Below are 14,386 nucleotides of genomic sequence, written 5' to 3'. Positions count from 1 at the left end.
AATATTGCCCCTGGCCTTCATTGTAAAAAGACACAGTAGGGGTCACAACAAAGACTTGAAAAATGAATTCAACTCTCCCATCAAGCTGTACTATGGTACAAAGGGGGTGGGCATAGAACAATAAGATATGTAAATATAGGTATATTGCTATGTTTTATTTTCTTTAAAAATAAAATTCTTATTAAAAATGGTAATATTCATCAGTTAAATACTCTATTTAAACACAGTCATAGGTGCATTCCAAATAGCAAGGCAAATTCATATTCGGAATTATATCTATGTAAATAAAAACAAGATGTTGTCAACCTATGATGGGAGTGTCCCATTATAATCAGTCTGGCAAGAGGTCGCTGTCTGATATTTTAGAGAATGATGTAAGTTTATTGTTTCTAACAGATACAAAATATAGGGCATAAGCTTGTTAGTCATGAATGGTGAGCAACCCATGTTACAGATACACTAAACTCTACCTCTACTCTAATGGCTATTTTGCTCATGAGTCCAGTGTTCAAGAGTAAGCATTGGCTATGGCTAGGGAAAGAGTCAGTAATAAAAAGCACAGGTTCTCACTGGAGCCCTGCATGAATACATTGTGTGCTTATACGCCACTGACTGTCTTACAATAGAAGCTGTAGAGAAGCTGGAGTTTTAGTCATGATGTTAATATACCAACTTGGCCTGAGTGCCAAATAAGCTCCAGTACCATCTCAGGCAAGGTAGAGTAGTTATAGTCCCAACTCTAGCTCTCAAGTGAGGCCTACGAATGGGCAATGGTCACGTCCCCTTTGGCCTTAAAATCTTGTAGAATGATCCTTTTGATATCTATCTTAACCAGAAACATACAAGAATGAGAATTGTAGGAAATTCAGATAATTCAGACTAGCCAAGTGACAATTTTTTTTAAAACCTCTTTTAGAATTGAGAGAAAGTGTGGGTAATTATAAAATTGTGTGTGTGTTATATACATATAAATTAAATATATGTATATATCAGTTTTACTTTTTTTAAATTTAATTATGTTTTTATCCCTATATCTTTCTTCCTACTCCTCCAGTGTCAATCCGTCTACCTTCTCCCTTTCAAATCCATGACCTTCTCTTCTTTAACCAATGTAGCTAGATATACACATAAATGAATAGACATGTAAATTCAACCTGCTGAGTCAGTTTCGTATTGTCTACATGTTTATGTTTCCAAGACTGACGACTTGGTATTGGATATCCAATAAGAGGCCTGATTCCTGGAGAAAACTAATTCTCCTCTCCCAGTCATTGCTAATTGTCTGTAGCCTTTCTTCTAGAGTGGAGCCCCATAAGATTTCTCCTATCTACTTTGGGAAATCAACCACTGATAGAATTATTAAGGTGATCTTTAGGAAACTGTGTTCTTGAGACTTTTGATTTAGCAAACTCTGGTTCCTATGGATATGCTATAAAGAGCTCAGAATTATAAACCTGGAGATTCGTAGCTGGTATTCCAGTCCGATCACCATGTAGACACAGGACTTCTATCAGTTATTTATTGTTGCACGGTATTAATCATCTCTCACAGCCATAAAATAAAATAGATACACAAAATTACACTCGAGGGACTTCACTAGGCGAAGGTAAATTCATGCTTAGCCAAGTGTCCAATCTTACCAGCTGTGGGATAGAGGCCAGCATTTGCCTCCTCAGTATGGAGATATAAGGATAGTGTAAGAAATGCGTTAAGTTACAAGTTTTATCATCCCATGTATTATAGAATCACAAAGACAAACTGATTGTCTAAAACAAATCTGTTGCTAACATAGGAATGAAACAGAAATTGCTACAGGTTTTTGTAAACTCATTTTGTCCTTTGTAAATGAAGGACTTGCCCTGCCTTTTGATACCAACGGTAGTAATAAAGATACCCTGAATACCTGTAACGAAGTAGGCATGGAATAAATATGTAAATGAAGCAAATATTTAGCAGCTTTAGTGGTAGTGAGCATAACATGGTATGGAGGATTATTAATGACAAAAATTACTTACATAAACGTTTCTGTTTAATAATAGCTCATTCATTGTATATTTAAAACGATTCAAATAATAATTCTTAGACCCATTTGGGAAACTCCCAAATGTGTTTTTCTTAAAAAAAGGCCTAATATTAATGAAAATGTTATCTTTACTTCCATTTTCATAATTGTTTGGAGGAATACAAATGTCAGAGGAGATTGTGGTATGATGTCTGTTCACTCATTTCATCCTGTCTATGAAAGGTGTATTTTTTTGCTCATTTCTCCCTATGTCCCTTTTGAGAGTATGTAACAATGATCTTAATTAAAAACATGGTAATCATATATAATAAGCAGAATTACTTTCTTACAATATAGAAAAGTACTTGGAAGAAAAAAGAAAGGAAGCCAACAGGATGGGGGAGATAAGGGGGAAGAAAGGAAGGGAATGGAAGAGAAGGGAAAGATAAAAAAAGAGGAGGTGGAGGGAAGAAGGCAGAAGAACAGATGGCAAATAAAGAAAAGTGGTAACATTGCTTCATGTCACTAAGAAAATAGCTGTTATGCTTGACTTTTGGGATAAACGGATCCAGAAATTTCAACAATGTCCTGTGTTTCTTTATTTCTCTCCCTTACTCATGACCCCATCATTCATATTTTATATATTATAGAAGGATTTCTCTCCACATAACAGGAATGATGACACCTCTGGATTTGTTATTACAGGTAATGAACCTAGATAATGAAAATTTGTTCATTCTCACAATGTCTATGCACTATCACCTAAGCTGAAATGGTTGGAGGTCTCTGTGTGTGTCAGTCTGCATAGATCTCTGAAGTCAAACATCAGCCTGGGTGTTCTAAGTAGCAGAGATTTTATTTATTTATTTATTTATTTATTTATTTATTTATTTATTTATCAATCTTGAAGCCCCAGAATAAGATACTATTTCAGTTTTCCTGGATAATATGCATATACCTCCTTCCCACTCTCTCCCTCTCTTGCCTTGGCCCAGAGATGATCACAATTCTGTTTTTGGGTTGCCTGGCTCAGTTCTATTTCTTAAGCAGGATCTAGTTACTGCATTTTTCACCTGATTCTCTATATTGATTTTGTATCATTTCTGTATCTATGTGATAGTTTTTCTCAAATCGGGTAAAACAATGACTAATACAAGGGCTAGTCAGTTTTGAAGTCCTTTGTGCCAATATTTATTATGTTTGAAAGTTAGTCAAGTCCCTATGACTAAGTTAATCTGGGAACTAATAGCATATCTTTAAAAGCAGAAAAGGAGATGAAAGTATCTGCTACAAATAATATGATGTTGCATCAAGGAGTCATGATCATCCGAGCAAGATGGGTAGTAATGAGACTAGTGGAAGGAGGTGGCTTCAAAATATAGTAAGCTGATGGGAATAAGATTTGTACAAATGGAAAATGAGAATTATTTTGAGATATTATGACTTAGACCAGAAAATCCACAATGGTGTGGCAAAAGATTATGATAATTTAGTCTCTGAAAGCACTGGGGATATATTCGAGTGAATTGCTTAAAGGAAAAAATTATATAAATAGTAATATTTTTGCTTTTTATATTTTTAAGATAGGCTTCTAATGTATACCTCAAAATGGCTTTACATTCCTCCTACCTTAGCTTCCATAGTACTAAGGATGTAGGCTTTGTCATGACACCAATATCATAAGTACGTTTAGGTTGAAATGGGAAATCTTTGATTGATGTGTCTGTGTATTTGACAGGGGAAAAAGAAGAACATCAATGGTATTAAAGAGAGGATTGGTTGAAATACGGGGGAAGATTGGGCTTTCTAGGTAGACAGTGAAGTCAACAAAACTGATAAGAAGACATTACTGATCATTTTCTCCCTCACCCAAGATCAGTATAGTCAGGGCATGGGAGAAGACATCAGGACATAATATAATAATAGTGTCTTTATTCCTCTTGCTTTTACTCTTTTTCTGAGTTAATCATCATTTGTTTAGGGGAAACCTCTCCTAAACCTTCTAGCACTATGAGTACTGACCCTTTAAAGCATCAATCAATTACGCCCCTACTCATTACAAACTCTACAATGAAACTCAACAGTTGGTTTTCCCTCCATGAGACTATTAGCTTCTGTAGCCAAAATAAGTCTATGCCTGTTTAGACTTCAGCACAGCTATTGGCTCACGAAATCTCTTCAGAACTGTTTGCTAATAGAACGAATAAATGAGAAGATAAATAAAACAGAAAATGTAGGGGACAATCTCGAGAAAACTGTGCGGTTTACGCAACGCCATATGAGCACTGAGACACAACAGCCTGGAACTTCTCGTTACTCTGTTAGAAGATAGGCAATGCCAGGACTTCTGATGCTTCTGAAATCTCTCTCACCTAAAATTCTGAATATTAGCAATATATATCCACAGCAAATCCAAGACAACATCAAGACTTCAGAGTAATTAATATCAATGGAAAATTCAGAAATTAAAATTTTTAGGGAAGTATAGCATGTTCAACTCCTCAACATGTAATTAAAGTTACATTTGTAAAACAAATTTTCACAGAACATGTGATAGCTAACTACATCATTTTGTATTCAAGACATGGCCTTAATAAAAATAAAAGAGAAAAACGTACAAAGTTAGAAAAATATGGACAATAAAGATTCATGAAGCAAGGATATTTTCTGGATACGGAGATGAAACTAGCTTTGGCAGTATTTACTCATGTTTTCCCTTCAACCGTGCACTGTATTCTGAATTTTCTTTGGATAAAGGGGTTTCTTTATTTCTTATGTTGAGCTTGTGAATTTGGCAATATTATTCAGGAAGAAAAGGATGACAGAGCATAGAATCTGTTCAAGCTAAAAAATGCATGCCACTGAGATTTGAATCCCATAGATCCTCACCCAGTTTTCATTACAAAAAAAAATGTACTGTAAGTTTTCCCTCCACTGACTTTGCAATGAAACACAGTTCCTAGACATTAAAGATATTAATACCAACACATGCACTCACACACTCATGCATTTCAGAAAAAACTGGAGAAAGCAACCTCAAGGCTGAATCTACACGCACTGTCACTGTTCCATAGGGAGCATCAATTTCTTAAGTGGGTTCTCTTGAAATAAGTTAGGACTGGCAGTGGTCTGTATTGCCACTGTTGTCATGAACTGACTAAACTTATAATCCAACCACAGATTGTGGTCAAAGGATGGAGCAGTATTTCAACCTCTTATATTTATGAAACAAGTACACAAAATTACTTCTGTTTCAGCTCTATTCATGTGTAGTTTGGAATATTTTGAGACTAATGCAGCATAAAAACACACATTACAATCACCAGAAATTCCAAATATAGCTCTGCGTGTATTACAATTGAAATAGTAATCTTCAAGAAAATATATATCATTTTCGTGTTAGTTGCTATTTGAGTAAGTAAAAAAAGAATAAGTAAGACTCTGATATATACATATGTAAAAAAGAGTCAATGGAAGTTAAACATAAGATCAAACAAAATATTAATTATACTATGTTTGGTTCTATCTTATGCTGGGTTTATACTTGGAATAACGTATTCAATATTTAACCTTGTGCTTGTGTATTTGAAGTAGGTTATATGCTACACATTATTGAAAAGCTTGGGAGATTTACACTGTCCTGGGTTTTTTACTGAGCAGAGACTTACCCTTTTAAATTTGAAGAAAGCCAAGATGGCTCACTAATAGTATCAAAAGTTCTAGTTTTTCAACATGGCCTTGGTAGTCAAGAGGCTAGAAAATTTGATTTTTCTGGTGTCTATACAGTCAATCAATCTATCAGTTCCCACATTAGTCTACTCCTTGTTGAATTGTCTAGGACAATTGTTTTTCTGTTTTCTATTTTGTTTTACTGGAAAGAAAAGAGTTCTTGCTTGTGTGAGTTAACTTACGGAATGTATTTAGACTTTTGTTGGATTAGAATCTGAATAATATACCTATATTTATCAGTTTGTCCCATGTACTTATCTGGGAACTTTTACCCTCAGGTTTGAATAGTTGTTTGTGTCTGTACATGTTTACCTTGATTTGAATCTTTAATTCTATTTATTCAATGGTGTAGTGTGTGTGTGTGTGTGTGTGTGTGTGTGTGTGTGTGTGTTATGGCACATATAATTTTCAGAGGACAGTTCCAGGAGTTGGTCAAGCTTTCCAACATGTAAGTTCTAGAGACTTAAATCAGACCGTTACATATGGCCGCAAATGTCCTTACCCACTAAAGCCAGTGGTTCTCAACCTGATGGTCATGATCCCTTTGGGGGTCAAATTACACTTTAACAGAGGTCACTTTCGACTACCAGAAAACATAGATATTTACGTTATGATTCATAACAGGAGCAAAATTACAGTTATGGAATATCAATAATTATAATTTTATGGTCGTGGTCACCACAACATAAGGAACTATATTAAAACCTCACACATTAGGTCAGTAGAGAGCTACTGTTCTAAACCGTCTCTTCATCCCTGTGTTCTGAGACTGTAGCTCACACTGTAGCCCAGGCTGATCTAGAAACTCCTGTGATGCACCATGCCCAGTTGTGAGTAGTTTTCTTTCCATGATTAACTGCTTTTACCTATAAAAATGCATTAATTACATTTACTCACAGATTTAGACCTAATTGTAACTAGCATTTAGTTTAATACATATTGTATTAAAAACACACAGTAGTCATTAGCTATATAAAATACGCTATTTCTAAACTCTCGAAAACCAAGAAATAAGTGATTGCATATGTGCATGTGCATATGTGTATTTCTGCATGCATGTACATATACATGTACAAAAACATATATATATGTGTGTGTGTGTGTGTGTGTGTGCATGCAACAATGATGATCAATGAAAAAGATACTACAACTTACAGAGTGAGGAGGATATGGGAGGGGTTCATCAGAGGGAAAGCCAGGACCGTTGGAGGAATTAATGTAATTCTATTTCAATTAAAATAGATTTAAGAACTGAGAGCTACTTATGAGTGACTAATTTCAGTTTGAGAATCAGGTGATGTCATGGAAAACATCTAAGATTCAGTTTTTACATTGAAATAATAGACATAAAGATCGGGGATCTAGACACAGTGATTAGCCTGTCATACCAGTGCATAGGTAAAGGGAGGAAATGGCTCTGGAAATCAGAGAGGCAAAGTTAAAACTGGATACATGTATTAAATAAGCTTCTATTCACTACGTATTATTATATATTATGCATTTTTACTATATATGCTGGAATTATTACATTTATTGCATAATTACTATAAAGAGATATCACGTTTTTGTCTTGCCACTTGATGCAGCTGCGGTCACTGGTACATCCATTCAGAATATATTTGCGGGAATATTTGCTTGTGAAATATTGAGATGCTTGTTAAGGAGCAAATCAAGCATACTAAGACATCTGCACCACTGGGGAATTATATGTAAAACACCCTTAAAAACAGCTGTTGGCATCTGTTTCCTTTGTGTAAATATAAGGGGCTTCATGTTTGGTTTTTATTTTTAGTTTTTAATTTCAACACAAAAAGCAAGTTCAGTTCTCCTTCTTCAATATCGAGTGTTGATATTGAATTGATGATTTCAGATAGCATTGGTTTGGGAAAGTTTGGTGTACATTGTGAAAATGTGCTGTTTTGCTGCTACGGTTAAGTAAGTTACAGTGTCACTGCTTCAAATCATTCTTATTCTTCATGTGTCCTTCTGTCTCTGAGGTCAACTGTATAAGTGTGTGATTGGAACCAGCAAAACCTCAGAGAATATATATTTGGAGGCAGGTGTTTTATTTAACACTGGATGATTCAGTCGCATATGACTTGGTTAGATGACAATCACTGACCCATGAAATTTCATGTGTCTCTGTGGCTATTGTTTTATAAATAAAATCATTGAAGAGAGTTCCATTGTAGTAAGAGCCACTATGTGAAACATACTTGATAAAGAACTTGGTGCACTGAAGATGCACAGCTTTTGTAAAAATGGAACAAACCAAACAGAGCTATTGCTGATTGAACCTATTCTAATTATTCTTAATTTCGACTCTCTTTTAAACAACTCAATTTAATCCAGACATAGACTACAATATGCATTTTTTGGAACCACAGCCATAAATCCTAAAGGAACAATAAATATTAGTCTCATTAGTAAATGTTGTTAATGAGTAAAACTTATCTGAATGCAGGAGCCTTTGTTCCTCAGTTCTTTCATAACAAAGGTAACATAATGATCATTTAGATGTCTTAACTTTCCCCCAGGATGAGGTGACATTTGAATGAATGCAACTTGAGAGAGAATCCAGGATACAAGGGCAGATTATCTTTACCTCATCTGTACTGAGTTTCTGTTGTAGAAATCAGACTAAATATGTTTTTGAAAAATATTGCCATGCTGGTTTAATGTTAAAGAAAGATGAGAATAAAGAAAGGAGGGAGAAATGGAGGGAAGGACACAAGGAATAAAAGGGAGTACTGAGAGTTCTGACTACCCAGAGGCAGGCACTAAGATGAGGATTTCTTTACAACATTTTCAAGGGCATCATAGTTGTAAGATGACTCAAAAATATAATCTAGACTTATATGTATTGTTTCAGTTAAGGTTACGATTGATGTAGTGAAGCATTCTGGCCAAAAGCATCTTGGCAAGGGTTCATTTTGCTTACTCTTCCGTATCACAGATAATCATGAAAGACAGTCAAGGCAGGAACTCACACAGGACAGGAAACCTGAGGAAGGAGTGGATGCAGAGACCATGGAGGGATGCTTTTTTCTGAACTGCTTGCTATGGTTTGCTCTTATAGAACCCAGGACTACTATCCCAGCATCCACACAAAAAGAACTGGGCCTTCCTAAGTCAATCATTTATTAAGAAAATGCCCTATAGGCTTACTTGCATTCCTTTCTTAGAGAAACATATACTCTGTTGAGATTCTGTCCTCTAAAGTGACTATAGCTTGTGTCAAGTTGACATAACACTAGCCAGCAAAAGTATCATACATAGAAATAGCAAGAAATTTATACAGAGTCTGAGAGCATGGAACCAATGAAGGAGTATTATGAGACAAAAGGAAAAGAAAGGTCTCTGTGGGATATTGGACATGAATTAAGAAGCACTCAGAGAGGGGATCAGAAAAACTACAGGACCTGAATGCAGAAGGCAGCCACATTAGTAACAGAGCAGTCAAAAGAAATGTTGCATAGTAAACTGGGAATTATCACCTTGCCAAAAGGGTAAGAAATTGCATTATACCAACCTCTTTGTTTCAGAACCATTTGATTTAGCTTTTAAAGACTGATACTAATTTTTAAAATACTTGTAAAAGATACTGATAAGTGTACTTTTAAAATCAGACTTTAAACAGCTGAATTGAATTCCAGGAGATGCCTTTTCAACTCAAGTATGAACAAAGGCGAATTGAAAGGTGTTTATCCCATGTTTCATCTTTCCTATCCATGCTGGCTTTCTGAGATAGGTTCCATGAATTAATAAATTTTAGGGATATTTGGTCTGCCGATCTAATCAGCAGCTTCTGCCAACACAAGTAACAAGTATGTGACATGTAAAGAAACATGGCACTTGGTTTCAATTGAGTAGCCTCTAAACAAATGATCTCTGGATACTTGAGTAAACTGACTAGAACCTGGTATGATGACGCACCTTTTAATCCTAGAACACAGGAGGCAGAGGCAGGTGAATTTCTGAGCTGGTACCTACCCTGGTTTTCTTGGGAAGTTTTAGTTTCCAGGGTACACACTGAGACCCTGTCTCAATTAATTAATAAATGAATAAACTATCAATGCAGTAAGGGGTTTTTCTTTAAAAGAGAATTGGACAATATTACTTTCAAGATATGTCTGCCCCAGAATAACTTAGCCATTCACTTCTGCCTTTTGACTAGTCTAAGCAAACCTATGGGGACCACTCACTTTTATTATTAAAGGGAAATAAGGGACCTCTCAAATAAGTGTAATACAGTTTATTTTATTACGTTAATATGTTATTAAGGCAGATTTTTTGAGCATTTCTTCCACAGGCAATACCTCTTTGAGGTAGTCATGACATCTAGAATGCTTAGTCCTTTCTTCTTCCTGTTTATTTTGGGGGACATAGTCAACCATGCCTCATTTTGAAGATCTTAGATTTTCTACCTTTTCCACAGCAGAGCGTGATCTAGGCAGGAATTGCATGATTAGTTGCTATTTATTAAAATGTTTAGCTGAGTAAATATATTTGTTCACCTTACCACTGTTTACTGAGTACCTTGTGCTGGTTTGAAAGGACCAAACCACCACATATTGTACATTCTTTGCCCCAAAATAAATCAGAAAAAAAGCAAATACTTAAAAATATGAAAAACTCATGATGTGAAATTGTGAAGAGATGGCTGCATATTTGCAGGGAAAGGAAGAGCATAGATAGGATTCCAAGAAAAGGAGTAACCAAATTTTAGTCTTATAAGACTAATAAAAGATTAAATAATTCTGAAGGTGAGTTTCAGAAGTGATACATTACCAACCAGTGTTTGTATTTAGCATGTATACATTGAGTTTGTCTAGGTTTTGTGACCCATAGTCAATTGGGAAATATGATTTTGCTTGGAACTCTTATTTTGATAGGGAGACAAACTGTCTGGCATTAGTTAGAATGTGAGCTAAGGTAAAGTACATACATGGGTCAGACTGTATGGTAAGCATTTATGAGCAGTATTAAGACACAGAGTTACCCCTACAAGTATTTTCTTCCACTGAGTAAATAGAAATGATTGGGTATATCAGACAGAGTAATGAACAGACAGTCCAAACTAGGTACCTAGGCTATAACACTTGTGCTTTCAAATATCAAATAACTATTGAAGGCCGTCGTAGGCATGGAAGTGAGATTAGTAAAAGGAGAATGGTAATCATCTCAGAATGGCAGAATGGAAGGTGCAGAAAACAGAGAGGCCTTGCCAGTTCCCCAGCAAACCTTTGAGTCTGAGTCTGACCACATCAGCAGGTGGAGTAAACCCTCCAGCTACCAACTGTTACATCTTCGTGGGCTTTTCTGGTGTAAATTGAAGACAACTCCAACCTCAAAAACAACAGATCAAACACCTCTGAAGAGCTGTCCACAAATGGCTTTTGGAGCTTGTTTCGGATTTCCCAAGCATCATCAACTTTCCTGGTCTAGACTGTTGTTCAGAGTGTTTCCTCGGCGTTGCATGCCATTGACCCACAGTGGTGTCTTCACACCACTGCCTCAACATGACTCCTTGTCGAGTCGCTTTCACACTCCCAAGGGTTTCATTGTCTCCTTGAATGAAATGTCACTACTCATAATCTAGGTTCACAGTAAGCCTTGGGAAAACCCCAAATGACTAAGGATCGACAGTCAGGCCTATGGGCGAACGCTGATAAATGAGCATCCTATTATACACACTGAAGGCCTGAAAAAAGACAAGAGCAAAGAGTCTTTTCTAACCAATTGAACCAGATTGCCAGCAGGAACCTCACTTGTGGCGGAGACCAAATAAATAAGTTAGCAGTTAAAAAAAGTGACTCGTTATATATCATAGAGCAGAGGGGAGAAGTAGAAAGATAAAGAGCTGGTGGAAAATTAACCCTAAACTATGTTTCATAGATCTAATGTGATTGTAAAAGTTGAGAAAATGAAACATATCACAGGTAACTGATAGGAACAGAACAAGGCAAAACAAGTTCTACCCTAATATAAATCTCAAATCTGTTTGATTCCCCAAGACACACTTAAAAGAGTCATGCTTCGCAAGCTTTAGAGAGGTGATGATAGAGATGTCTCTTTTAGGGTTGAGCACTCCCAGTAACTTAGTCTTAGGAATTCAAGCAGTTATGAGAGTTTGCTTTAACCAACAAGCTATTTTTAGTTAACAATGGCTGGGGAGGGAGAGTCATTGTTCTATCATTTTATGTCCACTAGGAGTCTGCCTATGTACCAGGGAATAGCTCTGAACTCACATGTGGGCAGCCCTAATTGGATGCAGTGGGATTTTTTTTTTTTTTAAATTTTAGTGCATGAAAATGGGAATGGGATTTAGTGGAGAGAAAATGGACGAGGGAGATATAGATGTGTATGATCTTAATACCTTATACATAGATATGAAATTTTAATGAATAAATAAAAATATTTTAAAAAGAGAATCATGCTCATATTAGAATCTCATCTTCATACATCTGAAAGAGGAATAATACTGTGGCAGTATGCTTCATTTGAATGAGACTGGGGTGTCTGTTTTGTCTTAATATTTAAAAAAAAAAAAAAACCTCTGCGTTTTCAAGTTCATTGCTCTGAGTTCCCATCGTATAAGACACAGTGGTTCTTTGCCACTCTACCCCAGAAGAGAGAGTGAGCAGACTGCAGGTGCTGTCTTTCCTACTGAAATCCATGCAGGCACTGGCAAGGCAGGTTAGGAAGTGAGGCCAAAACTCATGGGCATCTGTATTCGGGAATTTCTGCTCTATGGGATCCCTGTCTCAAACCCTGTTATTAACGGGGATGCTAACACCTGCCAGTAAATGGGCACTTCATGTCACTAGGTGACTCAATCATTAGGTGAAGGAACTCTATCCAAATAATAAGTTTGGTGGATTGAGTCTTTGTATAGCCTGTTTTTCAAGAACAAAGCCACCACATGGTAAATTTGTTTTTCTGGGCTTCCTATTTACCACATAAGACAAGATGAATTTGAGTAATGCCAAAGGGAGGGATTGAATCATTTATTAAGTGCAGTCTTGGACAGGTGTCTCAAATGTCAATTCTAGGATTTAATCTAAACTAATCTTCACAAAAGTTAGATTTAATGGAAATGAGCACCCAAAGGAATTCAATGTGCAGGTTAGCTGGATTCTTAAAATCGCAAATACTGCTGTTAATGAATAAACTCTCTACTTGGCTCCTATCCGCCTGTGCTCTGAGGTAAAAAGTATTTGGAAAATTAATGCTGGCTTACTGGTAGGTAGGATTTATACAAAACAATTTGTTTTTTCTTTATCCCAGTCCTTGAAATATAGTCAACTATTTCCTTTTTCTTTAATTTTCTCTTTCTTTCTTGTCGTTTTTGTTTTTAAAGACAGAGTTTCTTTGTGTAACCTTGACTGTCCTGGAACTGTCTCTGTAGAACAGGCTGGCCTCAAATTCAGGTACCCCTGCCCACTTTTGTTTACCCAGTGCTGGGATTAAAGTTGTTTGCCACCATGAACAGCTTTCCTTCCTTCCTTCCTTCCTTCCTTCCTTCCTTCCTTCCTTCCTTCCTTCCTTCCTTCCTTCCTTCCTTCCTTCCTTCCTTCCTTCGCATAGCAAAGGAGATGATAAATTTCTTGTATTTCTTGAAATGGAAACATTATAGTAATACCAATGATATTCAACTCAACTTGCATTTTTCAGTAATGACCAGATATTTCGCTATTTTTCTTTAATTTTTATTGAAAAAGAAATTTTCCTCATATAATATATCCTGATTAAAGTTTCTCATCCATCTACTCCTCCCATTTGTCTGCACCCCACCTCCCACCCAGATCTGCCTATCTTCTGCCACTCATTAGAAAAAAACTCTAACACAGTAGAAGCTTTCTAAAATATACACAAGTATGAAGGGGATCTAAATGAAATCGCCAGATAATAGGGGAGACAGAATCAAAAATTGAACATCTCTCTTCACCAAAGGAAGGTTCTAGTACTGGGAATGGGTTACTTTTAATTGAGTTGTTGATCTACAGGAATTCCCAAACACCCCAGGCTATTGCCAAAACTATAAGTGGCTCTCCAAAAACTAACAGGAAGGATACATTGCTGAAGGTAACACCCACACAACTCATTGAACAGAGCATTCACACTTGTGTGGTAGCATCCTAGATAGAGGAAGCTGCTCTGCAGGCTACTTAAAAAGAAATTTAAATGCCAATACAGTCACAAATCCTTCCATCCACAATAGTGTTCTGATTGCAGGACGTGTTAGTGCGGTAGTGGCACAAAGCTTGTGTGTGTAACCAACTAATATCTGATTGTACCAATACCATGCTATTTTTATTGCTGCAACTGTGCAGTACAATTTAAGTTCAGAGATGGTGATATTTCCAGCAGTTATTTTATTATTCAAAATTGTTACAAATATCCTGAATTTTCTGTTTCCATATGAAGCTCAAAATTATTCTTTAAGTATCTGTGAAGAAGTGTATTGCAAGGCTGATGGGGATTGCATGGAATCAATAGGCTGCTTTGGGTAGGCTAGACATTTTTACTATATTAATCCCAGTAATCCATAGCATGGGCAGTCTTAGCTATGTTCAAATAGAGTTGCATGATCATATATCTAAGACCCACAATAGCCTTTGTTGTGTGAGTTCTTCACATTATATATTAATT

This window comes from Chionomys nivalis, chromosome 7, assembly GCF_950005125.1.
Source record: "Chionomys nivalis chromosome 7, mChiNiv1.1, whole genome shotgun sequence".
In the NCBI taxonomy this organism is placed as follows: domain Eukaryota; kingdom Metazoa; phylum Chordata; class Mammalia; order Rodentia; family Cricetidae; genus Chionomys; species Chionomys nivalis.
Note: the sequence above shows the minus strand (reverse complement) of the source record.